This window comes from Cyprinodon variegatus, unplaced genomic scaffold (genome assembly GCF_000732505.1).
Source record: "Cyprinodon variegatus isolate N-32 unplaced genomic scaffold, C_variegatus-1.0 Scaffold22, whole genome shotgun sequence".
Taxonomy (NCBI): domain Eukaryota; kingdom Metazoa; phylum Chordata; class Actinopteri; order Cyprinodontiformes; family Cyprinodontidae; genus Cyprinodon; species Cyprinodon variegatus.
In genome coordinates this window covers 251,791-279,201 of record NW_015150475.1, presented here as the reverse complement: position 1 = coordinate 279,201, position 27,411 = coordinate 251,791, and the positions used below count along the sequence as shown (strand labels likewise).

Below are 27,411 nucleotides of genomic sequence, written 5' to 3'. Positions count from 1 at the left end.
TAAGACATTGCAAAAATTAATAGCATTCATTTAAAACATTTTGCCTCGAATTTGAGAATTAAAAGCAGGAATGGGCAACTCCTGATTTTCAAAGGCTGGCATCCTCTATCTATTTGCCGTGTCTTTGCTTGAACAGACCTCAGTCAACTGCCTGAATTATTGATTTCATATGTGGTGAAGTTTCATAGAATCTTGGTGGTTTCAGCACACTGGCCTTCATGGCATAGAGTTGACCATCTCTGGTGTAAAGTTATTGTGACTGGAAACGCAAAAAATAAATTATTGGTGGCACACCACCATTGACCTGTACTTTCATCTGTGAACCAAAATCACTATTGACCTTTACAACGGTTCAAGGGTTCATAAAATGATATTGGCATAAAAGCTTGAAACTAGAGCCCTATCATAATGGGATGATTAACATCCTAAATCTTTCGGTTCTGGTTGTCGTTGAGTAGTAAATTATGATCTCAAAGTCCGGCCATACACTATTTATTTCCCTGTGGTTATTATTTTGTAAGGTTTTGCCATGCTTGTTCATGACTTAATCTTTTTTATTTCCGTGTTCTGTTACCTGTGTATTATTTTTTGTTTCCTTTGGTCAGTATAAGGATTTTGCCCTTCCTCAGTATTTCGTTTGTGCATCAGTTTTGCACCCTTAGTTTTAATTAGTCTTTCCCCTTCACTTCCCCTTCTTCCATTCTGCATCAGCTGCTACTACCCTCCTCACTCAGTATCAGAGCTCATTGGTGGTCATTCTTCCATCTTCTATTTCACTGCCATGTATTCCACTTCTATTACTCTGCCTGTTCCTCTATGTGTGCTCCTTTTTTTGTCCTAATGCCTCTTTGTCATTATCAAAACCTTCACTCACCAGTACTGTTCTCCAACTCCTGTTTATACTTAGGTCCCATTACAACCTTGCAACCATGAGAAGCAGAAATTCACTTTGGTCTCTGTTCCTTTCGGATAAGTAGTTGGCTTCAGCCTCTGGGCAAAGCGGAAAAAAGTTAAATGCATTTATTGTTACTGTAGGTAGGAAAGTAAAGCAAGGCAAGTTAAGGTTATTTGAATAGCACAATTCAGTAGAAAGACAATATCTAAAGCCTCTTAAAAACTTTAAACAGAGCGTTCTCAGTTGTAGGCTATCCCTTCATCAACATCTTTTGTCCATTGTTCACAAAGCTGTTTCCTGCAATTAGCCAAAACTAAATCATTATGTCATTTCTTTTTTCTTTGGTACACTAATATGTGATCTGGGCAGACGCTGGTTTCAGATCAGGCATACAAATACTTATGTTTTTATTATTTCTTACAATCTTTTCGATTTCATATCCAATGTACAAAAGCAAATGATTTCCTCTATAGTAATATGTGAGTTTGTAAAATATTAGTACTGAAAGACGAGGAAAACAGGATACTAAATAGTAAACAGGCAGAATTTTAAAATAAAGATCCCTTTTTCATTGGTTCTTTATTAGTAAAAAAAAATGTCTTACAGTAATGTAACTATAACAAAAATGTATTTAGTATTTTAAGCTATTTCGTTAAAATCTCCTACTGGTCCGACTGCATCTTTATCAATAAATAGAACTCTACGATATAGGAGGAACCCTTTCTTTGGATACCTTATTTGATGTTGTAGATACTGTGCTAACCACATTAGACTGTCAGTAATGCATGTGCTGATGTCAAAAGATGGCTACATATTCAGGGAATCCATGTCTATTGTCCAATTTTTCCTGATATAATATGTCGAGGCTTCTAGTAGTATATATTACAACTTATAAATACATATTTTGAAACTGAAATGAAAAAGGTCAAAAAGAGCAGTGTGCCACAGCTTTCAATCTATGGTAAAAGGGATTTTTTTTAGTTAGGGTGCCTTATTGAATAGTAGATGATTTTTTTTTCTCTCCATTATTTCTATCCTCTTTCTCTCAGCTGTATGTCCTTCTGAAGAGAAGTAGGTTTCACATAAGAGGTGCTTCATATTTTCCCACAGGAAAACAATGGTGTTTTCCATTATGAGAGGCAGCGGTTGTATTACCGTCCCACATCATCTCCGTTATTTATCAGTCCTTTAGATGTAATTAGGACCCTGCCATATGCTTGCATGATCGTTTTTCATATATTAGCCTTAGTAATTATGCCATAAACCGAAGATTGCATCATAACAGTCTAGGATTTTTGTTGATGTCTGTTGGTGGAGATTTACGGTGGAGCCGGAGCCCTCTCTGAAAGGGTGGAGCCTCTTAGTGTTCATTTAAAAACCACAGCTATCCCCCTGGTCTCTAATTCAATATCATCATACAGAATATGGAGAAACAGTGTGCATGATGTACCAAGACATAAAATAAAAAACTCTTATGTGCCCCATATAGATTGGTAAAAGAAGAAAAAGGGAGAGTGGGACAATAAGGGAGAAAGAGTAAAGATGACTCATTAAAACTGACTGACTTAGCTTCCTATTGTCAACTGCTCAGTGTTTATCAGAGGGGGTAGACAGTATGAGAACAAAACAATATTTCTCGTGAAAGCAAAATGTCTTGCTGTCAAGTGGCTGTTAGCATGTTGCCCTGTCTTTCATAGCTTTTTATACAAATTTGTGATTTTATTTGACTTGCCCTTACCCATTATGTTTATCTCCAGGCTAAAATACATAGTTTCTTGGGGCATCTTAAAAGCATACTGTGACAACTACATTTAAAACCGCATAGGAAACCCCAACAGTATTAATTTATATTACACATTATTCAGTTGGGCTTTGGAACATACTTTATCTATTTGTGAACAAAAAAACAAAAGTTTTTTTTTTAGTTTATATATATATATATATTTTTAATCCAGGTGAACTGCTATATGGTTCTACCTTGTTGCAATAGCTGGATGTGCGCTCTAAATTCTACAAATAATGCAGAAAACACGTTCTGCAATAAAATACCACAGAATGAATAAACTTTGAATAGCAAATACCGCTTTATTCTGACAATTTGGGGGAATGCAGGACACTATGCCTTCAACACACATTGGAAGTGTCACAGAAAAATCAGCCGAAACAAAACATCCATCCATTTTCTGTCACGCTTATCCCAAACGGGGTCGTGAAGGGTGCTGGTGCACCCTCCAGCTGTCTACAGGCGAGAGGCGGGGTACACCCCTGGACAGGTCGCCAGTCCATCGCAGGGCAACACAGAGACAAACAACCATTCACACTTCTCTAAAGGAGAATTTAGAGAAGCCCATTAACCTAACGGTCATGTTTTTTGGATAATGGGAGGAAGGCGGAGTACCCGGAGAGAACCCACCGATCGTGCAAACTCCATGAAGAAAGACCCCATGCGAGGAATCAAACCCAGAACCTTGTTGCTGTAAGGCAGCAGCGCTACCCACTGCTCTACTGAACCGCCAAAACAAAACAGGTTTTTCCAATTTATCCAAATGCGGTTAGTGTATCCATCAATACCAGCAGGTGACACAGTTCACCATAAGAACATAAGATGAAATACTGATTACATGAAAATTACTTCATTGTGCTGCCAACCGTTCAGGATAATATATCTTCTAGAAAAACTTGCCAAGTGATCCTTTTGTATGTATTTAACAAAATAATGATTCTTAGGAGAAAAACTAATTTGGATTTTTTTTGCCTTTTTTTTATGAAGATTGTTGCAGATTAAAAAAAAAAAATGCAGGTTGCCACCAAAGCTACTGGGGCATGTTGTTTCATGGAAATAAGATGGCCGTATTTTTTTTTAATACAGGAAGTGTCTAACAGCCTGTGTGCATTGTCTTTTACTGTGACCTTAACAGTCAAATCAGCCATTGCTGCTCCCTGTCTGTTTATGGTGATGTGCTCAGCAGACTCTTAACAAACAGCCTCATGGAACGTGACTGTTATAGCCATATTAACTTTAACACTGGTCAGTTATTAGGTAGTTTAAATTGCTTATATTTTTAAGCAGGGGGACAACTCTGAGTTGAGTCATTTCCCTTGCATCCAACCACATACAAATGAAGTAGCAAGCGTTTATATTTAATAAGTATATATTTTGATAAATGGAATTACATTATTTAATCAAACAATAAAAATGTGTGAGATTCTTTATTTGCAAAAAAATACCTAAAGATGAAATTAAACTTAAATCTGAATGTTTCATGTTAAAACAAGCATGTTAGTGTTGCCAGTTAAAACCTGCAGGATAGTCCAGAGTCTGGTAGTGGCATGTTTTTTTAGTTATTTCAGTGGGCTCTTTATTTAAACCAAAAACACCCACAAGTGCAATTTTAGTCCTCCTTGATATATATTAGTCCTGGAATGGTGCTAACATTAGCCTCCCTTGCTTTACCCAATGCCCATGTCTGTTTGACCAAAAATGGTAATTCCAACAATCAGGTCTCACCAGCAGTGCAGGTAATATAAAAGCCCGGAAAACAATAGTTAACGAATCATGGCAAACCGCTAATGTTTTCAGCATTACATCAACATAAATGGATGTACACGCAAGTCAAATTCTCATGAATACCCTGCAAAAAAAAAATTGGTATGAAAATGGATCCCAATTAAATCTACCTTAATTTTACCTCTTATGTATTCAAGCCTGTGCACAGAGATTTTTAAATTTGCTTTTAATGCATTGAGAATTTAGATAGACCAAACACAAAAAAATGTTTGTTCAAAGACAATTTAACAACTTATTTATCCTCCAATCAAGATCTTGGGGCAATATCAACACTTTCCCTTGTCTGTAAGACAAGGGAAAGTGTTGATACTGATACTTGTGTCAGGACATTTATCATGCTATCAGAATGAAATCCTGTAAAAAAAAAAAGCCTGTCAGCACACTAAAGCAGAAAATCCCAACACTTTTTTCTAATTTTGTGAAAAAAGACACGTGGCCTGTTTTTAGTTATTGCTGCAGGCCCAGAGGCTGTGGTGCTAGTCATCTGTCTTTGTGTGACACTATCAGGGTTCCCTTACACAATTCAGAGGTGGTAAAATGACTTTATTACCCAAAGTGAAATATACTATAGGGACAAATTGCCAGGGAGCCTTCCATGCCAAAAGGAACAGGGTGCACTTATCTGAAGGTAGTCAGACAAGTACAGTCTACTCTATAGCTACATGTTGTAAATGTGCTAAAACTAACCCAGTGGATTTGATGACCTTTCTTGTAGCACATTATTTACCAGTTTCTGTAGAGAAAACTGCAACATTTTTATGTGAAGCATTTTTAGCTGTATTAGAATAGTTAACTGTTAGTGGTGACCAGGGCTGCAACTTACAATTATTTTGCAAATTGATTAATCTGTTGATTTGATTGAATAGCAAAAGGCTGCTTAAAGAGGAATTTTTACAAAGTTCAACCAGGTGAAACAAAACATTTTCCACTTGAGGAGTTCTGGATTGAGAATATTGACAGATATGTTTTTATCTTAAATGCAAAATGTTTAAATAATTTTGGTATGATTACTACTGTTGCGCCGATGCCATTTTTTGGCCCTGATACCGATACCTGGCTGTGCAGTATTTGCTTATACCGATACCACACCAATATCATCTGTTTGAAATTTATGTGTGTGTGTATATTTGAAAAACAGCATACTACTTGGATGTAAAATAATTACCATCATAGCTTTGTCAGGCTGCTGCCTACCTTTGTGAAACAGGAAAAATACTTTTTATTGCCTACCTGGAATGGGTGACAATAGTTGAATAAACTTTTGGCTCTCAAAATGTTATCGGTGCCCTATTTGTTTGTACTCACCGATACTTATACCACTATTCTAATGCAGTATCGGGGCCCTGTCCGATACTGGTATTGGTGCAACACTAATAATTACTGCTCTAAGTGGGTTGCTCTGTCTACTGCATGCATGTTTTAGAGTCTCTCTATTACAGGTAATGATTAATTAATTACTCAATTAGTTGTTGTTTTACCTACAATGTGGGGGCGTTTTTTTTGTACAGTATCCTACACTGTGGGGACTTACAGGTATATATGGGGATATTCAAATGGTCCCCCTAGTGTTCTTTTTTTGATTCAGGGTTGAGGGTTAAGGACTAAGGTGTAAATTTAGTTTTTGTTGGTATGTTGGTAATAATTAGGATAAGTCTGGGTTAGGCAATATAAAACGTATGCAAGTCAATGAAATGTCCACATAAAGCATTAAAAACGGAAGTCAAAGGAAGTCAACATATGATCCTCACTACATGTAGCAAGATTAGAGCGTGTGTGATCTTGTATTACCTACAATGTGGAGGAAGTATTTTGTAAAATATCCTACATGCTGGCACTGACATGCTGATACATATGGGGACATTCAACCTGTCCCCACATGGTAAAGTTCTGTTCTTTGAGTTGCAGTTAGGTTTAGGACTAAGGTGTGAATTCATTTTAGGTTAGGTTTAGGTATATGTTGTTAATAGTTAGGGTAAGGATCTGAGTTAGGCAATATAAAATGAATGTAAGGCAATGAAATGTCCATATATGTTATGAAAACAAAGCTGTATGTGTGCATGTGTGTGTGAGCATGTTTTTGAAACCTTGTGTGGACAATTTCCCAGAAATATGCCACATTTTGAAGACTTATAGGGACTTGTGGGGACCAACCACTGGTCCCCACAAGTACCTGTGGGGAAAAGTTCTCCTTTTTTGGGTGGAGATTAGGTTTAGGACTAATGTGTTAATTGAATTTAGGTTAGGTTTAGGTTGATCATAGAAGTCTTTTCTATCAGCATCTTCTTTTGAAGAAGAAGGTTAACTTTCAGCAGCCAAACTCTTGTACTTATAGATATGAGTGGCCTAGTCAAAGTAAAAACTTAATTCTAAATAAGAATCTTTTAAAAGAATATGCAGGACTTTGTGTTTCCCTTTAAAATAAAATCCCTAAAATGCACGGAAGTTTGAAGTTGATGAAAATTGTAGAGTTTCACTTCTGCTTTTGTTTAGTCAAGCACGACCGTGTAGTTATTTTTTTTCTTCATCCAATCACACTAAACCAACAGCTAAGGTACAGATCAATACTCCCTGGCATGTATTCTCACTCCAAAAGACTTGAAATGAAAATGCCATTCGATATCAATCAGCGTCACAGCAGTGCCACAGAGCAGGCAAAATAAATGACAGCATTGTTTTTCCAGATTTGCCATCAAACGATGAGTCCCATCAACGTGCTTGGAGGCAGATCCTTCACTCTAGCTTATGCTGAAAGGAACCAGATGAACAGGGAGTGGAAGACGCATGTAATGCAGTTAAAGTAAAAGCCCAGTAAGCAGGAAATTTAAGAGGGGCCAGGGAATGATGGTATTACAGCCGACGCTGATTGCAGACAATCTGCTGAAGAAGGAAAAGATATGGAAAATATCATTGGATGTAGCATTGGGGATATGAGGCGGGAAAGCAAGAAGAAAAAAAGAAGGATAAATCGCATCTATTCCACAACATGCTGTAATAAACTAAAACAAATATTTCCATGTGCAACAAAAAATTACTTTTAAAGTAATGGCAAGATAGCGCTATTCATAAAACAGCCAACCTAGACTAACTCTTATAATTTTCTTTTAGCCAGGTCTATTTTTTTTCTCCTTAAAGAATACTGTGCCTCCAAACCCTGCGGTAGCTTCCTCCATTGATGAGAAATGTTGTCTTATACACCACGGCAGCGAGAGATTTATGCCCCCAGCCCTGCAATGACCTCATTGTTCACTACCCCCATAATTCAAATCTGATCCGCTGTGTTGCATCACATTGTGTGTGACTCATTTCCATGAAGCCCATTTTCCAAACAAGCGAGGCCTCATCGGCACGCTACAGTAAACCGACAAACAAAAGCAGAGAATTCCCCATCGGTAACAGTGGCCGGCCGGCTTCACACGTAGAACAACATAGAAATGCTCCGTTTAAAGGGACTGGATTGGGAGGAGGGGGGTGAGTGCTATTCTGAAACCTTTTTGCAAGACCAAAAATAATCAACAGACCTTTGAGCGAGCATCTTACAATCATTGATTCTGTGTTTTGTGTGGCCTGTGTAAACATACAGCCGCAGGCCAAGTCTACACTGGGCCTCCCTGTATCTGATCTTATGCACTCAAGCTCAAGTGTATTTGTTTGAAGGAGAGTGGTTGTTGTTTATGCGCACCACATTAATGTGTGGAGAAAATGCATGTATGTATTTGTGTCTATAGACTGGTGACAGCTCAGAGTTGTGCACAGAGAGGTGAAGGGCACAGTGGTGAAGTGTGGATACCAGGGGAAAAAGTTTTTTTTTTTTTTTTGTCTCTGTGAAAGAGGAAGAGCACTTAGTGGCTGAACAAAAGGTTTCATAAGAACAAAGCAGCTGTTGAAAATGTACCGCTACAGTGCTGTATAAACATATCTGCAGCTTAGCACTCAAGCTTACATTTTTTTACATCTTGAAATACTTTTTTTCTATCAGATAAACACTACTTGAGTTAATACATGATGCAGATTTCAAGTCATGATTGCAAAAACTGCCATTAAGCATTTACACTGAGTGTAAATAAAGAACACCAGAGGGATTCTAGGACCACAGGTTTAGGGGTGCTGAGCACCCAGAGAGCTGTCTGGCCAGACATGAGAAATTTCTTTCTTCATACATTCTACATACATTTTTTAAACTTCTTCCGTGCCTTTTATCGTTTACTAACTCCATGATTCACAAATAAATTGTATCTGACTTTTGCCAAATACTAAACACAAGCAAAACAGAAAGCCACATTTTTTGTATGCCAATTTAAAACAGTTCTAGCTGTTTAGGACAAATAGCTTTATCCCCAAAATCAAAAGGCAGATTTTGAGTTCCTTTGGTTTGGTGGCTGGTCTGCTACTCTCCTTTTTCTCTTTCCCTGCTGTGCTCTGTCTCATCTCCATGTTCTTTCTCTCCTTGTATAGTGAAGTTAAGCAAGTATTAAAGAATAAAGATGATTAAGAAAATTAAAATGTAATAAAATATGTCCTGTCTAGACAGAAGTCCACTGAGATGGGTTAAAGGAAAAGTGCAGCCCAGACCATCAAACTACAACCCAAATGTTTGAATAATTGTATTATGTGCTTCCTTTTATACATCATCAATCCTCAAAAATGTCATCTGAAATATGGGTGATTATCAGTACTTATTTTTGGCAACACAAAGACAAGCTTATTTAGTTTATCCCTCTTTGGAACTCTCCTAAGATGCATTTTTTTTTTTACCCTCTTTGTTTCTGGTAATGACATTTTTCATAAGTAAAGCAAGTGATGCCTACACAGGTTTAGATGTTGCTCTGGGTGCTTTTGTTAACTCCTGCATGACTTTATTACTTTAATTTGCTCTTGAGGTAGTTTTGTTTTACTGGGTTCTGCTGAAATGGTTTCAGTGATCTGCTTTTACATTTGCAGAAAATGTTTCTAAATGTGTTTGGCATGAGTCCCAGAGATTTAAAACGGATTTGTATATCCCAGACTTATCAATTTTTGTAAATGTTTTGATGACATGGAATAATATTCCTGTTCTTGAGCTTTAAGCCTACTTCATGTTGAAAATATGTTTGAATTAGGGTACTCCTTCAATCTATCAGTCTGGTAGTAATTAGGTCCTGGTGTAGCAAGTGAAACTGGTTTTATCTTTTTTTATATATATTGGCTGAATATACTTAATTTTTGATTTAACTAGTGTGCAACTGTACTTCTTTTAAAATGACAAGTTGGTTTAGAAAACCCCAAAACTGCTTTCTGCTATTATTCAGGTTATTTTTGTAAAGTGATAAAACTTCATCATCTGAAAGGTTTAAGTGTGACAGAAAACAAATATATCTTTATAGCCCTACAACAGAATGAGGAAAATTGTTTTCTTTCTGAAATGTTCCAAAAAGCAAACATTAAATCATTCTAAAGGTTCTGTAGTGGAGATTTAGTCTTTAGTTTTAGAAATGTAACAACTGAATTACTTTTAGGTTTATTGATGTGCAAACAACAGTTTACAAAATGCATAGTTCTATGATTTGTTCAACGGAGCCATGTCTGCTTTTAATGCAGTGCTGCCTGAAGGCACAAAGATCTCATCCGTTTAGTATTGATTTATACCCTTATCCCCCACCCAACAGGGATGTCTTCAGATTCTTCAAATGGAGGTTTTTATGTATATATGCATGGTGTATCATCTGTAAATGTTATGCAGGACAGAAACCAATATTTCCAAAGTCTTCCCTTTTTTTCCACTTACAAAGTATTTTCTATTTCTACTCCTGAAAGATACTGCTTTATATGCATTAGCTTTTCTTTGTTGTGTTCTGGTTTTAAAACATCATATACACTTTTCAGTCTATTGCTTCCCTTTACAAAACTTTTATTGACATTTTGTTGTATGCCGATATGAGATGTCCATAGTATGATATCTCTGGTGAAAAGAAAAATGGTGCCTGAGTATAAAAACAAACACAATTATAAGGAATGTAAAAGGATTTAACTATTTGATTTACAGTACATAAGAAAAGCATCAAACTATTACTACTAAAATAATGTATTATATGACTATTACCTTTTTTGCTGCATTTAACATATTTTATAATTTACCCAGATACAAGAAAATTAAGGACAAATAAAACCTCTGATTTATTCTAAAAGTTTTCAAGTCCTTAATATACTGTAATAAGCTTGTGTAATCTGGTCAACTCCTTGGGTTATCTACTAAGGTATGTCTGCTGCTTGATAAGACTTGCTGTTGATAGCTCATAAAACTGCTATTTTAAACAGGATTACAACTCCAAGAGTGACTCCTACTACTCCTTTAGTATTCTTCTCTTAATTTTAAATATTCAAATGAAAATATTTCCAAACAGTTAAATTTGTCTTTGCAAGCATAAAATAAATTTAATAGCGTGACGTCAGGTCAGCTAACTGGGAGCAGACAGAGGAAACTCTGGTCACTCCACTACTTTCTGTATTATCTTAATAAAAGGATGTCAGACAGAGGGAAAAAAAAAAACATAACGTACAATTTAGTTTCTTTTTAAAAGTAAAGTTTTTAAAAATGTAGCTATAGTTTGATAATGCTAAACATCTCATGCATACTGACATAAAGGATGAAAGATTAAAGAAAACTATTCTCTATTCACACCTATTGTATTGGTTGTTTTAATATTCTATAACTATATTAAGTTGAAAATGTTTCCAAGTAGCTGACTCGTTGTTATTTATTTTATTTTTTTTGGGAACTGCCTTTGTTTTACACAGGTGGGACATTTTTCTTAGACTAAAGTCAAAACTACCGCTACGATATAAAATGGCAAGCTTTTAGAGGGTGTGATTTGTGCAATTCCATAAATACAAGTTCTGTATTATCATATACATATCTTGGTGGTGTTAATATGCTGAGGAAACAATTTAACATTTCTTTTTCAGACTGATAAAATCTTTTTCTGTGTGACATTTCACAGAACATTGACTAAAAGAAAAACCTTTTTTTTTTTTATCTAAATCACCAGCAACAAACATACAGTTGCTGCTGACAATGGTGTTAAAACAAATGGACCATTTAGAACCATATTACAGTTTTCTATTTAAGTCCGCCGGGCAATGCTAATTGGTAATCTCTGACTTTTTGTTCCACTGGTATATAAATACACTACTCAGTTAAATTAAAGGAACACTTTGAAAACACATCTGCTTTTAATTGAAAAAAAAAGCCAAATAATCACACAGAAATGGAATGGGTATTAAGTTAGGAACAAAAGGATGCCACTTCATTTGATTAAAAATGAATATAATTAACCCAGAGATGGCTTAATTGGAAGTCACAGAGAAAGTGAAACTAAAAAATTGAGGCTACTCCAATTTGCTGAAAAAAATCATTGCTGCTACTCAAAATAGTACTCAGTCATTCATGTGGCCCCAATGTGCTTGTTTGCATTCCTGACAACCAGGGGGAGTGCTTCTTATGAAATGAATGATAGTGTCCTTGGATATCTCTTCCCAGTTTCTAAACAGGGCATCACTGCTCTTCTGGATCGTCTGAGGTGCAACCTGATGGGGTCATATGGACCTAACAAGATCTCCCAAAGGACTTTTATTAGATTCAGGTCAAGGAGTTTGAAGGGCAGTCAATGGTATCGGCTCCTTAATCCTCCAAAACTGCCGACATACTCTTGTCACATGAGACCTGGAATTATCAGGCACCAACACCATGTGTCTAAGGATTTAATTTTACTACCTAATGGCAGTGAGGCTGCCATTGTTTATTCTGTACAGGTTTGTGCATCCCTCTACGAATACACCTCTCAGACCAACATTGGCCAACAGCTGCAGCTTCCCTCCAGCCTTTGACAGCTGTTGCATGAGCTCATATCAAACCTGCTCTCATCTGTGAAAAGAACAGGACACCTGAGTCGAACCTGCCAATTATGTTGTTCTCTGGAAAATGCCACTCGAGCTCCAAAAAGCCAGACAATAAGCACCGGGCCTAATAGAGGAAGTTGGGCCCTAAGGCTACCCTCATGAAGTCTTTTTTAATGGTTTAATCAAAGACATTAATGCTAGTTGTCTGCTTGAGGTTACTTTGGAGGGCGCTAGCAGTGATCTTCCTGTTGCTCCTTTGTCAAAGGAGTGGATATCGGTCCTGCTGATGGGTTAAGGACCTCTGACTACACTGTCCAGCTCTCTTAGAGTAACTGCCAGCCTCCCAGAGTCTCTGAATGTTCTTCAGACACTGCAGTGAGACACAGCATCCTAGTGGAGTTGTACTGCGAGGGCAACTTCTCTGAAAAGAGCTAATAAAAACTGAGAGAGCACAAAACTCCTACGAGTTTAAGCTGTTGTAATGTAAAGCTGCTATAATTTGGATTTGTGTTATTTCTGCCATTGTAGTGCACTTTTGGTCAATTTCATTAACATCAAACCACCAGAAAAAATTTCAAGAAACTTACTTGACAGTAAAGTCTTTTTTTTTTCAATGTTTTTATATTTTAACATTTAGTCATTAAAACAAAAAGTTTTACAAATGTTGTCCCTAAGGTTTTATAAAAAATAATGAGAGAAGAGAAGATAAGTGAGGCCTGATAAAGTTAGACAGTCTTTTAGAATAATTGGGCAATGAAGAATGGTCAAAGATCACTCTGAATTCCCTAAGCACTGCTCAATTTTAAAAAGGGCCCTGTATTGACAGCTGTTGCACCAGCAATTCTATTTAAAACAATTATTTCTTTCCCAAATTTATTCAAAAATTTCAATGAATTGTTGAACATTTCTAACCTTTTTCGGGGCGAAATTATTCCACCGCAATGAAGAATTATTCATATCAGGATTTCTATGCATCTTTATCAAATGTAGCCAGCACTTATCATTTACTCCTATATGCCAAAATATTTTTTATGGTATCTATTTTTGTAAATTGACAGTTAAATATTGTTTTATGTATTTAACTGATCCTTGCGTTTATATACAATTTCTTTACAATTAAATGTTTTTTTTTTTAAGTTTAAAGACAAAGTCTTTTTTTAAGGACATTATAATACTGGAATTGAATATACTACCATCACATATTTACTCCCTTTGATAATTCATTTCTACATCTGTTTTAATCCTAGTTAGAATCATAGGTATAATGGACTGACAAGCTGCACTGGGTTTAGACCCAGACTGACTGCAACACACAAGAAAAACAGCCGCACACTTGCTCCATTGGGTCAGCGTGGAGTGACCAATTAACCTAACATGCATGCAAAGGCAGAGTGAGTATCCAGAGGAAATCGAAACAGGAAGGGGGGGGGGCATACAGAGGTCCTGCACAGGCAAGATGTGATCCACAGACCCTCTTCCTGTGAGGGGACTTTGCTGGTACTTTCTGTGGAACCGTTTCTTCCCTTATGGAACTGACGGTGTGATAAATATAGGGCTTAACTTTTAAGCAAATAGTCTACTTCTTCTAATTTTGTGTTTTTTCCCTTGTATAATCAAATTGAAAGCTATGTTTTTGTTCTTGTTTATTGAATCTTACTCAAATCAGTTAATGAAAAGGTTACCTAATTGAATCTAAATTGTTCAGGTTTCATTAACTCTCTCACTATTTTGAAGTGAAAGAAAATCAGAAAACATTTGTTACAATGAAAAGATCAACAACTTATTCAAGAACGTTTGGCAAGCTTAAAAGAAATCTACAGAGGAAATATAACTTTAACTTCCTCATAGTTTTTAACATTGCAGGGACAAACTTAACAAGATTTTAATTGCATATGTTAGGATTATTTTTATTGGTGATTTGTGAGTCTATTAAAACCTGCTGTTTTTGTTTTGTTTATCTAATTAGGACAGTTCTTCTGTCAGGATAAAAGTCATCTTCATTATGAACGTAGTAAAGATTTGAGAATTGAATGAAAGCGTTATCCTTGATCTAAGAAAAAAGTGTAATATTTTGATATGGCTGCAGCCACGGATGTCTCCTCATTTACAAATGTGTAAGATGATGTGTGATGTAGCAGACTGGGTGTATGAAAAGTTTCTGTAACTTTGATTAATGGCCGACTTCCTGAAGAAGCGACCCGGTTGGTAAGCAGCTGCCATCTTTTAACATGGGTAATTTCTCTGGCCTGAATAAGATTACAACTTCGGTCAAAATCTGATGTCTTGACTCATGGTTATTTAATACATATATAATATGAAGTGTTATTTAAAGAATTTGTCGAGAGTGATTTCTTCTCAGGAAAGAATCTGGAAGGAGAGCTTAAAGATGTAAAAACAGAACTTTCCTTTACAGATATTTGAAATTGATCAACACAATGTAAACCATCACTGAGAAGAGGAAGGAAAATGAAACAATCTTAAAATATTTAACAGAGCAAAATCTGAAGATGCAACATGTGTAATCAGAACCCATAAGTGTATAGATGTTGCTGCAGTTAAATATACCGGTACAAGTCTAGCTTTCCCAATCTAAAGACTTAAAGGTTTTACCCATAGTTCCTTGCAAAACAAAAAAAACAAAAAAAAACAGGTGAGATTAGATGAAGAGCTTCACTGAACATTACATTTTAAGTCTCCTGAAAACTGTCTAGTTGAATGTATAGGTTTGCTGTTCTGCTTGAAGATTAGGTTTTGTCTTATGCTTTTGCTTGCAGGGCCTTTGCAAACAAAATGGTACTATTTTGATTTTCTGTCAATAGTTCCATTTGATTTATGGAGGATAAAACTAATAGCATATTTTTTTTCACTTGAATGTTATTTCCTCAAAATAATTTTGTCAAGTTTGTAATTAGTTGATCATATTGTTGGTTGCAGTTCTGTTCAGCAGACGCAATCTGAAATACACCAGGTACATTCAACCATCTGTGTGATCTATTTTTGCCCAGACTTCAGTTTCGCCGGCTGATGTTGTTTAAAGGTTTGATTACACTGCACTGCTTAACGCTGCAATATCCACTGAGCAGGAAAACAAGACGGATTACTTTCAACATCTCACAAATAGCCCGTAACACCTGGCACTAGTTGGCAGGAAAACCATGAACAACATGGAAACAGCACAGAGGCTACAGACCCCTGATCTGCTGGGGTCGGCTGATCTTAAAGCCTTCAAAAATCCCCACAGAATACAACATTTCACTGGGGACAGCTGTTCTAATCAGAGTCACTCAGTAAATGAATCAGTTCACACAGTTGGTTTCTCTCTTTCCCCGATCATAATAAAGTACTATACTCTGGCTGCTGTAAGAACAGAGCAACATGGGTTTTATGCATTAAGAGAGGACGAATAAGTAGAGGGCCACAGTGAACTATGGAAAATGCAGGGAGCATCTGGTTTCTTCTTTAAAGGAGGAGATGGGTAGGAGGAGGAATATGTTAACACATGACGGACTACTTTAGGTGGATAAGGAAGCCAGGCAAGAATCTTGACTTATTATTTTAATATGGTAGAGAGATGTCATCTAGCACAGGAAAGGCCTTTTGAATTAGGTTAAGCTCAGTACTCAAAGGAATCAATCAAAGGGAATCATAGTGGCTTTATGAAAAAGCACTGAAAGAGCGGAGAAATTCTACAGCCATGTTTTCATTAAAAGCTAATATTGTTATGGAAAGCTATTATTTACACCTTAAGCCACAGGAGTGATGGTTTATTTGTGCAGAGAGTGTGTCTCTGCAGGCATAATAAACACAATCTAATGATTATCTTGGAAACTTTCTGACACAGGCCTTTGGCTTAAAAGACATAAACTAACTTAATACTGAACAGGATATGAGGAATCTTTGGTTATAAAAGTAACCCAATACTAGGCTAAATGAGAGAGCTACTGTACCCCTTCCTCATAATTTGGGGCAACAGGGGCATCGGATGAAGAAGTTTTTCCAGCAACCAGAGGGTTGTCGGTTCAAGCCACGGCTTTGGCTTTCAGTGTCATGATGTCCTTGCGCAAGACACTTCACCCGCATTGTCTATTGATGGTTGTTGGAGGAACTGGTGGTGCCAATTTATGTCAGTTTCTGTCAGTGAGCCCCAGAGCATTTGTGGCTACAATATAGTTTGCCACCATCAGTGTGTTAGTGTGTGCGTGAATGACTGAATGACTGAAAAAGTGCTTTATAAAAACAGGCCATTCAGCATAAACCTGCAACATCTCTAAAGTTATCAACAGACTGACACCGCCATCATGTTTATTGAGAATAAACACTTTATATATCACAAGCTAACAGCTCTTGGTCCGTCAGGGCCCTTTTAACTTGTTGCACCCACATACCCATACCAAAGGTGTAGCAGTTTAAAACAGAAAGGCACAGGCACAAGAAAATACCTATGGCTGAATCTTGGTCAAAGTGGCTTAGGGTTTGATAAAGCCTTACCCTTCAAACCCAGCCACACTGGCATGGTGCAATGCAGAGCAAACCAGGGCCCAAGTCCGTAATTTAGCTCAGGCTCCAATATATATTCCCTGCAGCAAAATCAGCAGTGTCCCCCTAGAGCTCCAAGGCACTAGCCCACTGGAAATCAGATCAAACCAAGGTAGGGAAAACACATCTGTCCCACCTGGTCAGCTACCCCCCTGGCATGTCAAGAAAAATGGATGTTCATCAGAATCCAGCATAGACCCTTGACTCACAGGCAGCCTGACACATCCGAGAAGCCCTAGAGGATGCAACACTTACATGGGTCATCTCACCAGGAACCTACCACTCCAAGACAAGCCCAAGCATCCGCACAAACAAAAACAATAAAGGCTTTCGTTGCACCCCTGTGGAGCATTGACAAATAAAGAATTCTGATTCTGATTCTTTAAGCTCCATAAACAATAACATTGCTTAAGGCTACTCCATATCATTAACACTTCCCATAAATTGATCCACGTTTAAAATACAAACCAGTTGACTTAATTCAGATAAAAAAACATACCCATAACATAATGATGCCACCATCATGTTTCAAAGTTAAGACCATAGACTTTATATAATTACGTGTGTTCACAGGGCAATTGGTTACTCTGGATCGTATGCAGAAAAGGTAAGGAAAACAGAACAGAATACAACCAAACATTGATTATTTGATTTATGAGGAGTGGTGCCTAGTGGTTAGGGCACTGCGCTTGGATCCTAAAGGTTCTGAGTTTAAGCCCCACTCCCACGGATTACCACTCTGGCTCCCCTGAGCAAGACCCTTAACCCCCACACTGCGCTGCACAATGGCAGCCCACTGCTCCCTGAAAGGATGGGTTAAATGCAGAGAGTGAATTTTGTTGCTTTGTACTTGTGACGATGTAATGAAAATAAAGTTAAATTCTAGTCTATTATTCTATTTGATTCAAACAGGGTTTCAGTTTACAGTGATTTGGGAGTTAAGTTAAGTTTTTGTTAATCTATCTCGTAAAATCCCTCCAAAATACTTTCAGGTTTGAGGCTATGTAAGTTAACTTTTGCAAAATACTGTAGTGCCCTTTGGCTCCAATGTTAAAATAAGCCTAATGCAGACAGGATGCTGCAGACCCTGGCAAAAACAACAGACTCCAACACCCAGGCTGATAGATACTGGCAGAACAGAGTCTTCCTTTATGAGAAGGACCTGAGGACACAGAGAGCTGGTCACTTTTCCTCAGCTTCATTGTCTTTTACAAGCAGATATAGAACATAAAAACAAGAGAGCAATGTCAGGATGAATTCAGCAACCTTAAGCCCATCTCAAGCTCTTATCAACTGAAGGCAGGAGGTGAAAAGCCCTTAGGTTTAAAGGCAGAAAACCCTCTAACCTTGAAGGATTAGGTCAGGGTGCAACATTATCTTCCAATAATCTGATAACAACTACATACAGGATGCGTAGACACCATGTACCTTTCAAATCCATTTAGTTAATGCCCAAACCAAGGACAGCATAGTAATTTGAATAGCTCAAAAACTGTTATTAGAGTTCCATTAAAAGTACAGAAAACACACAGGCTAAATCTATTACCATTAGGCAGACTTTATAAACTCCCCGACCAACTGGCATGCTCCCAAAACCCACACATTTTGCTGAAATGTTGGCCAAACAAACCTTACTTGCAAAAATAAATGCCCACAACCACTTCCAAAGAGATTTTCTAGTTTTCCACCTCCAAAACATTTGTCGTCAAAAAATTGAACACATTCAGTAGACAGTTCTAAACACTCAAGAGAATCTTAATCACCCCAAAAGGAATATCCAACTTTTTTCATGTGGGCATTGGCAGGAGCGAAGGCTGACAGGGAGACTTGCTAGCCGGAAGGAGGTAGGTGTGTGCTTCACCAGACTGCTGAACAAGAGGAAGTTGTAAACAAATCTTTTTTAAAGCTGAAAAATGGGAGAAAACTTCTTTTTTTCTCCAATATTTTGCAAAAATACAAGAGATAATCAGCTTTCAGAGGATGCTTTAACCTCTTTTATTTAGAAAGAAACGTCATTCTAAACATGATTACAGAGGATTAAAAGGTACGGAAAATATTCAGAAACACAAGAAAGTCCCCTTTTTTCACCATAGCTATTTAGGATCTTCAAAACGGTTCCAGCAGAAAAAGATGAGCTAAGTAATTCATTCAGGTCAGTTGATCATCGGCTTCTTGAAGTGCCTTAACCCAAACAGAAGCTAATGGGGATTGTGCTTTTTCTGTTTCATCTTCAAAAATGTGGAATGACCTTCCATTGCATTTTAAAGAGTCTAACTCTCAGTTTGGTTTTAAATCGCTCCTTAAAGCTTATATCTTTGCCTTGTTTTTTGACACTGTATGTGATGTTGATGTTACAGTAGGTCTTTTTTGATGACAGACTTTTGTAGTAAGTATTTTAATTTTGATACATGTATTTTCGTATTTTATTGTTTTTATTCAGTTTAAGACCCCCTCAATCTGTGCATCCACTTGCCTTTGTTAACTGTGCAAAACTTTGGTCCTTTGGAAATTTGAAAGTCTTTTATGTGTGACCAACTGTATGTGCTCTCTTTCATCCTCTGACATTGGAGCTGGCTCGGATGTCATGTTCCTGGACCGGGCACACCTGTGGAGCTGGTCTTATCAAGCACGGACTGGGAACGAGCCCCCCAGTCGCTCACAGTGCTTGGTGTGCTTGGTGAGAGGGATTGCTGAAGACTCTGTTAAGTGCCTCGAGATGACATCTGTTTTGAATTGGTGCTATACAGTATAAATAAACTGAATTGAATTGAAATTTATAAATAAAGTTGGATTTAATTGAAAAACATGCTTTCCGAATAATTATTTAATTTATGACAGAAATAAATCTGTCCAAAAAAAAAAAGGTCTTTGATTAAATCCTGATTTAAGGCTTCAGGACTCCAGCAAATCGCAGTGACAGCCATTATCCAAAGAAATAGAAAAAAAACTGGATTGTTAATAAAGCTTAACACAAGAGGCTCATGATCCAAAATCACTCCAGGAGTAACTAATCCAAGAAGTCAAAAAACAACCCAGAACATCTTCAAGTTGCACAAACCTCATTGTATCAGTTAATCTTAATGTTTATGCTGCAGGAATGGAAAAAAGTAAGTGCAAAAACATGCTTAATATAAGACTTTCAGTGAGAACCACTGCTGACCAACACAAACATCTATGTCACAATAAAAAAAAACGGCTATGATCCCCTAGACTTCAACAAAATATATTTTAACACAGATAGGAATAAAGTTTTTGTAACATTTTTACACTTGCTGTATTCATGTGACCACAATATTTTCTCAAACAAAATTAAGGTTTAGTCAAGTCTAAGTCCGATTACACTACTCACTGACCTTAAATATGGCAATGATTACTGAGTAGCAAAGGCAGGTTGGAATAGCTTTTCCCGTTCATAAATGAAATAATGATATTGCATTAAGCTAGGTTAATTAAAATGTATTTAATGATGTAAAACAGGGATGATAAGAAAACGTAAAAAAAATACAAATCTATAAGTAAAGGAAAACATTATTTTACAGCACTGAATGTTGGAATGTAAGCAGTTTTTGACAGAATGCAGCAAATCTGGTAGCATTTCCTCAGATATAATTCTTGATTAATTAGTTTTGGATCCGCAGAGCCACAAGTTGAACTAACAGCACAAAAGCTGAAATGAAATTCTCTCATAACCCCTTGAAAATGCAAATTAACTGAAGTAACAAGCAGTTAAAGTTGTAGCAAAACTGATTATCTGCCTGCTTGTCTTAATATTCTTCTGTGCGTTTCCCTGATGCTGTCTGTCTCAGATGAATCATGTTGGCTGACACGGTTTATTTTCATTATCTGGAGGTTATGATGTTTGCAGATGATGTTTAACAGATGATCCATTGTTGCAATAACTACCTCCTTCTGTGTCAGGGGTAGATATTGTTTTTGGAATCTTTCAAACCTAAACCAAATATATATGTGATTAACAGTAATATGCAAAAGAGAGAGAGGTTTTGAAGTGAAGCAAAAATGATCTGAAGTGCTCAACCATACTGCTATACACCCATTTTGTTTCCTCAGCATAGATCTTTTGCTGTCTCCTCCATAACAGAAAGAAAGCAGTGACCTAATTTCTGTGAGGACAGACAGACCTACAGTAAGCAGAAAGCTCGACGTCCGCCGCTGCACATCATACATTTTCAGCGGCTAAGAAAGATCCGTGCCACACAATGTCGTTACAGACCACGACTTTGGTTGTTCTTTAACAATCCGTCAAGCGCACGTCTGTTTGATAAATGCCCTGCGTCTAGCTCTTGAGAGGCTATTGGAGTCGTATCAGAAAAATAAACCACTTAGACAAGATAACACAAAAAAAATTATTAAAGCCTTGTCTTTATCTGTTTGAGATAGGTTCAGAAATCAGACACATGCACAACGTGAATACGGACAGGATTTTAAAAGAATGATCCAAGGGAGAAATTTCATTGTCTTACAAAAGTATATGCACCCCTTGAACTTTTTCACATTTTTGATGTTACATAAACTGTTGCGTTGTTGCAAATTGAAAGCACTTAGCACAAGGATGCATGGTCTGCAAAATTGGTACAAATACCAAAGAAAAATGTGTGTTTGACTTCAGCTTCATATTCTCTGAAACCCTTAAATAAAATCCAATTCAATTGATTGCATTGCCCAAATAGCCCCCCTGAGTGAGTATTTTGCAGCCACTGCAATTATCTAATTAGACATGAATTTATTTTGGGGTTTATTTTAGACAGCAAGTGAGTGAGAGACATCCTTCTTTGCAAAATAGCTCAAGTTCAATCAGATTTGCTTCAGAGGATGTTTATTTGTAAGTCTTGCACGCATCATCAGTAGTAATTATTTTGACTGGGACTTTCTATCATTGAAATGCTTTAATCTAAACAATTTCATCATGATTCTGTCTGTATGTTTAAGGTTGTTCAACTTGAAGGTGAATCTTTGCTCTATCTCAAGTCCTGTATAACCTCTAACAGCTTTTCTTACAACATTTCTCTGTATATAGCTTATAGGATCTTCCCATCTACTCTCAAATGAACAAATCGACCCTATTGTGCTGAAGTCCACAGGTGACCTAAAAAATGTTCATGACGACTTCTTGTTGTACTTAGTTTTATTTATAACGAGGTAACAGTATTTTTATAAAAGCATACCTGTAAGGTACAATATTATATTTTTTTATTTATATATATATATATATATATATATATATATATATATATATATATATATATATATATATATATATATATATATATATATATATATATATATATATAATAAACTTGTTTTTAAATAATTACTGCTAAATATTTCTGACAATTGTGGTTGAAAAGTGTCAAAATGTGAATAAATTCAATGTTTTTGATCACTGACTTCAGACGCTATAAATAAAATACAGGCTATGTACATAAACAGATATAGATGTAATGATAGGATTTTATGTATTTACACCCAGCCTATCTACAGCTGTAAAACACCTTCAAGCACACATGACTTAAAACGAATAGGGTAAAGCTGTCAGCATGTAGCATTAAATGTGACCACTTTCATTTTTTACAGAACAGATTCCTCTGAGGCCTCTTTCACTGCTGCAGTATCATCTGTTTAACCCGTTGGATAATATTTGTAGTTTGAACCATTGGAACACTGAGGGTAATGTGATTCAAACAGGCTGGTCTTCAGCCACCCAAGCAGACTCCCAAACATTGGCTATTGATGGGGGGGTGGGATAAATGGCAGTTATCTGCAATTATTTGTTTGGCAATCCACTGATTAGTCGTCCTGTCATTTATTAGTGAGGAATTAAACCTGGATTAGGAAAGCATTATGTGCTATTCCATCTTATTAAAATTAAATCTGAAGCATGGCATTTTTTTGTGTGTGTTGTTTTGTTTTTCTGCAGAACTGTGCCACCCTCTTGTAATTTCCAGTTTTACATCAAGGTCATCAACACCTTCCTCTTGTAAATATAATCAATGGCTTTTCACTCGTGAAGCCGCATGACTGACGTGCGCCGCCGCGCGCCGGGGCCTCTTGGACGCTCATTTCCCCCCAAACAGCCCCGTGATGTTTCTCCTCTATTTGGACTGCGGCTGCAAAAAAAAAAACCTGAGCACGTCCCATCCCGGAGCACTGCAAGCTTCCTGCATTCCCACATCTATAGATACTCGAGTGACAGCCGCAAAATAAAAGAGCCCTTAATAAGAGAAGCTTTGCCATCTATCATGCCAGTACATGTGGTGAGTAATTGCGCCCTGCAGTGAGGCAGATACGCACCAGAATAATAACGGCGAACACAACCGACGCCGACCGGGGCTGTCAATCAATCGCATTGATTAGGATCCGGAGAGGTAATGGAGGGATCATTGTTTATTGCTTCGAGTCACATTGGAGCGACGCCCTTAACGCGGCCGCGCTCCGCCGGACAGAGCGCCGCTGTTTAACACGTTCCCGACCGGGAGCGCAAAAAAACCCCATCGCAGGCCACATTCCCATGGGCATCCAAGTCAGCGCTGCCATGGAGCATCTCAGCTCAGATATACACAGGCTGACATGCGGCTTCTCCAAGACGCTCTAAAATCTGCATCGTTTTAGAGGTAATAAAAAGAAGCGGATTCTTACCCGATCACCAGCAGCAGGGATCTGAGCGCAAATATGTACACATCCAGCACTGAGGAGAGATGGTTTTTCTTAACTGGGAACCAGGACGCAAATATATCTTCCCAGTCGGTTTGTTTCACTTGCTGATCGCTGTTTGGTCTACGGCTTGCTGCAAATAAAGGGAGCCCGGACAAGCGTTCCCTGCAGGAAGAGATGGGAATAAAGCTATAGCTGCGTGCTTAGGATCCCGATCAGGAAAAAAAAGGCTATACTCCGTCCAAATGCACTACAAGCCCAGTGGAGAGCCGGAGGAGGACAGAGGCGTATCTCCCTCTCCCTCTCTCTCTCTCTCCCCTCCTCTATCCGTCTGTCTGTATCCCGGTCCTCCCTTCTTCCCTCCCCCGTCTCTCTCTCTCTCTTATGTTCTTAACTGACTTCAGTTGAAGTCCACAGGCGCAGAGGAGCAGAGGACCGTGGTCAGAGAGAGAGAGAGAGCAACAGAGAGAGGAGGGATGGGAGGGAGGGGGTCAGAAATGACAAACCAATTTAGGAGCGCGGCGAAAGCTCGGCCGATCGGAGCGCAGCCCCGGCAGGAGGAGCGCTGCTTCACAGGCAGGAGGGGATGGATGGGGTGGGGGGTTGGAGAGAAGGTGATGATTCCTGCCTGGGGGATGTAGGGAGAGAAAAGAGGGAGAGATGAAGTGGGGTTTGACTGTCTGGTGGAAAACACGGAAAATGGACCCAGCTCCAAAATCTTTGGACGTAGGGCTCCACCTGCCGTGAGGAAAGCGCTCAGGGTGCCTAAAAAAAAAAAAAAAAAGGCTCGGAAGGGAAAGAAGGTGGAAAGCAACAGCTCCAGATTACAGAACACCTCCTTGTTGTGGCTCCTGTGGGTGTTTGGTGTGATATCTTCTCTAGACTGAAGAGACAGACTGTTGACTGATTGAAGCAGATTGGTTCTTATAAATCTAAATGATCGAGAAAAATCAAAAATCCTAAAAACAGATTGATCAATACAGCCACAAAAAAAGGGTTTTACCAATCTGGTTGGTAGTTGTGTGTGTCCAACCAATAATTTGTTTAAAACAACCAATTTAATATGGTAGTGTTAACTATATTGGTAAAATGGCAAACCGATACAAATAGATCACTGACCAAAATAATGTGTAACAACAACATTTAAAGCTGGAGCCAAAGGTTGAAGCACCCGTTCTGTGATTGCAGGGTAAACTCCCTACTTTACTGTCCCCAGTAGGTCCATGTTGCACACTACACTTGACTACAGCCAGTCAGATTGATAAACCACCAGTTACCTTTTTTATTGGTTGTTTGGTTAATCAATTATACTGGTTGATCAAAAACCGTTCACTTTGTCAGTTCCCAAACAATATAACCTAAATTGATTCAACTACGGTAACTAGAATGGTTGTTTTTTTCAACCAATCCATTCTTAGAGTGCCACTGCAGACTGTACTCTTTCAAAACTCTTGCTAATTTAGTTTTACATTCTGTCTAATTTCTAACACAAATGTTTCCATATTTTTGAGTGAAGCCTTAAAATCGCTTTGCTTTCATTGTTTCTTTAACAAACTAAAACCTAGTGTTTTGTGTAAAACTGTGTTTTTTGTTAAGTATATTGAGCCCCATCCAGCTAACGCATTCTGTTCAGCATCCTCCTCCTTGCTGAAGAATTATTGAACTTTATAATTGAACTTTATTGAACTCACATTGGAGAAATTTACTTCTGCATTTAAACCATCCCCTTGGGGAGCAGTTGGCTGCCATTGTGTGGCGCCCAGGGAGCAGTGTGGGGTTAAGGGTTTTGCTAAGGAACCCAGAGTGGAGGCTGTGGCGATCGAACCGGCCAACCTTCTCTTCTCAGAGCACAGGCACAATGCCCAATACTCCCCACTGTATTTTATTTTTTCCAGAAAAATCACTTTGCATGTACAGTAGGTTCAGAAATTTCTTCTCACTTTTTTAACCCACTTGTGTTATAATCAACCTGACAGCACTCAGATCCTGCAAAACGACCCCCAAGTCAGAGGTTGTCTGATTTTTTAGATTCTTTCTAGATCCTTAAATGCTTTTTGAGGTACAACACACAATGAATATTAGCAATGGTGGAACACCATGTTGCTGGCCTTTAGCTTTAAATTTTGTCTGTGAGAAATCTCCAAAGTCATTGCACGAATTGTTAGAGTGCAAGAGAGTTCATATGAGAGCTTAAGTCGATGATGACTGTGGCAAATACATTTCGGTCATTATGAGGGGAGCCTGCGGTTGCAACACAATTTTTTCTTAATTACTCTGACTATTCGGCCTAAACCAACCATTTATGTATATATTAAACTTGCATGTTTCTGCTAATTACCTATACCATTTAAATGTAATAAAATTATTATTTTAGAATAGTAATAAAAAAAATAATAAATTGCTGCAACCGACTCCATCCCTGGTTGTAACATAAAACTGTTCAATTTCATAAATTAACTTTTGGGTTTTTTGGCCTCAATAACGTTAATTTTGTGAGGATTTGTATCATTTAAAAAACTTAACCACTTAAGGAGTCATTTTGTAAGTTTTTAGTAAAACATATCTTTAAAATAATAAATTTGTTTGACCCTTTACTACCAAAACATCATTTGATGAGCAGACTGACACCTCAGAAGTTCAGCGCCGATGCATCAATAAGCATGTAGCCTATTGTCCTGTATGTACGTCGGGTCGTACGTTTCCGTGCTGTTTTGTTGATGTGATGTCAAGAGCATCCACATTGAATGGGTCCAACCTAGCAAACAATAGAAATGTTATTTTTCAGGATGCATTTCATGGATATTCAGAAGTGACTGGCATCCAGCTCAACTCACCAATGGTAGTTCCTTGTAAGGTAAAAAAAAAAAAAAAAAGTATTAAATAAATTGCTTAGCAGTTTAGCAGAACCACAGCCAGAAGATCTAGGATTTCTTCCACGATACCAGCAACACCAGGAGGATGTGGCAATGCATACGGGCAATCACAGACTACAACACACCCTCCCGCCAGTGGGTGGAGCTGATGCTGACTTCCTAAATTGACTAAACAACTTCTTTGGAAGGTTTGACGCACTAAACAGCACTCCAGCAGTGAAAGCTGTTCCACATCAGGGTGAGGAGGGCCTCTACCTTAAAGGGGTCATAGAATGCAAAACCGAGTTTACATTGTCATAGATGAATAATGATAGTTCAGTGGGTAAAATGGACATACAGAGAAGTTCAAACCCAATCGACGCCTAATTTCTCTGCAAATTTCAAAATTCTAAACTTCCACCATAAAACTGGCACAAACGTTTAGCTGTTTACTCTACGGTAGGGTTTACTTCTACAAGAATTACAAAGCAGGCAGTTTCTCTATTGAAAATGAGCCAGAACCACAGGCGTAAATGCAGTGTTCCAGGCTGCATGGAGAAAGGGGAAAATTTTCAAAGTCTTGACAGGCATGGATTTTTATTGTCTATGAGAAGATCCCTGCAAAGTTTGATGCTCAGTTGTTAATTTTACAGAAGACAGCTTTCAAAATCTTGGACAGTGCAAAGCAGGATTTACTAAACTTTTTTAACTGAAACAAGGGTCTGATCGGCCTGTTTTCCAGTGTAGTCCTGTTTCTCTGACTGTGACTGGCTGGAAGTGCTCTCTTCATCCTCTTACATGGGAGCTGGCTCAGAGCTCGTCTGCCTGGCTGTGTGTTTCCTAGACGGGGCCACCTTTTACAGCTGCTTTTTGTATCTCTGCTTCTGTCTCCTTGAACCCCAGTCGGCCTAGGCAGATGGCCGCTCACACTGAGCCTGGTTCTGCTGGAAGTTACTTCCTGTTAAAAGGGAGTTTTTCCTCTCCACTGTCGCTACAAGCATGCTTAGTGTGAGGGATTG

The 27,411-nt window shown here is 37.9% G+C and overlaps 1 protein-coding gene across 12 annotated transcripts in view; it reads right to left on the bottom strand.

Moving 5' to 3' along the window:
• LOC107095380 (adhesion G protein-coupled receptor L3-like) overlaps nucleotides 1-23,872 on the bottom strand; it is a 213,508-nt gene extending 189,636 nt beyond the window's left edge. For 7 of the 12 annotated variants that reach the window (XM_015391445.1, XM_015391482.1, XM_015391507.1 and 4 more), the window contains exon 1: nucleotides 23,526-23,872. The gene's annotated coding sequence lies outside the window, so the exon portion shown is untranslated. The remainder of the gene's footprint in view (nucleotides 1-23,525) is intronic. The other 5 variants (XM_015391489.1, XM_015391467.1, XM_015391498.1 and 2 more) reach the window with 1 other exon arrangement.
• Between the last annotated feature and the right edge of the window lie 3,539 nt (nucleotides 23,873-27,411).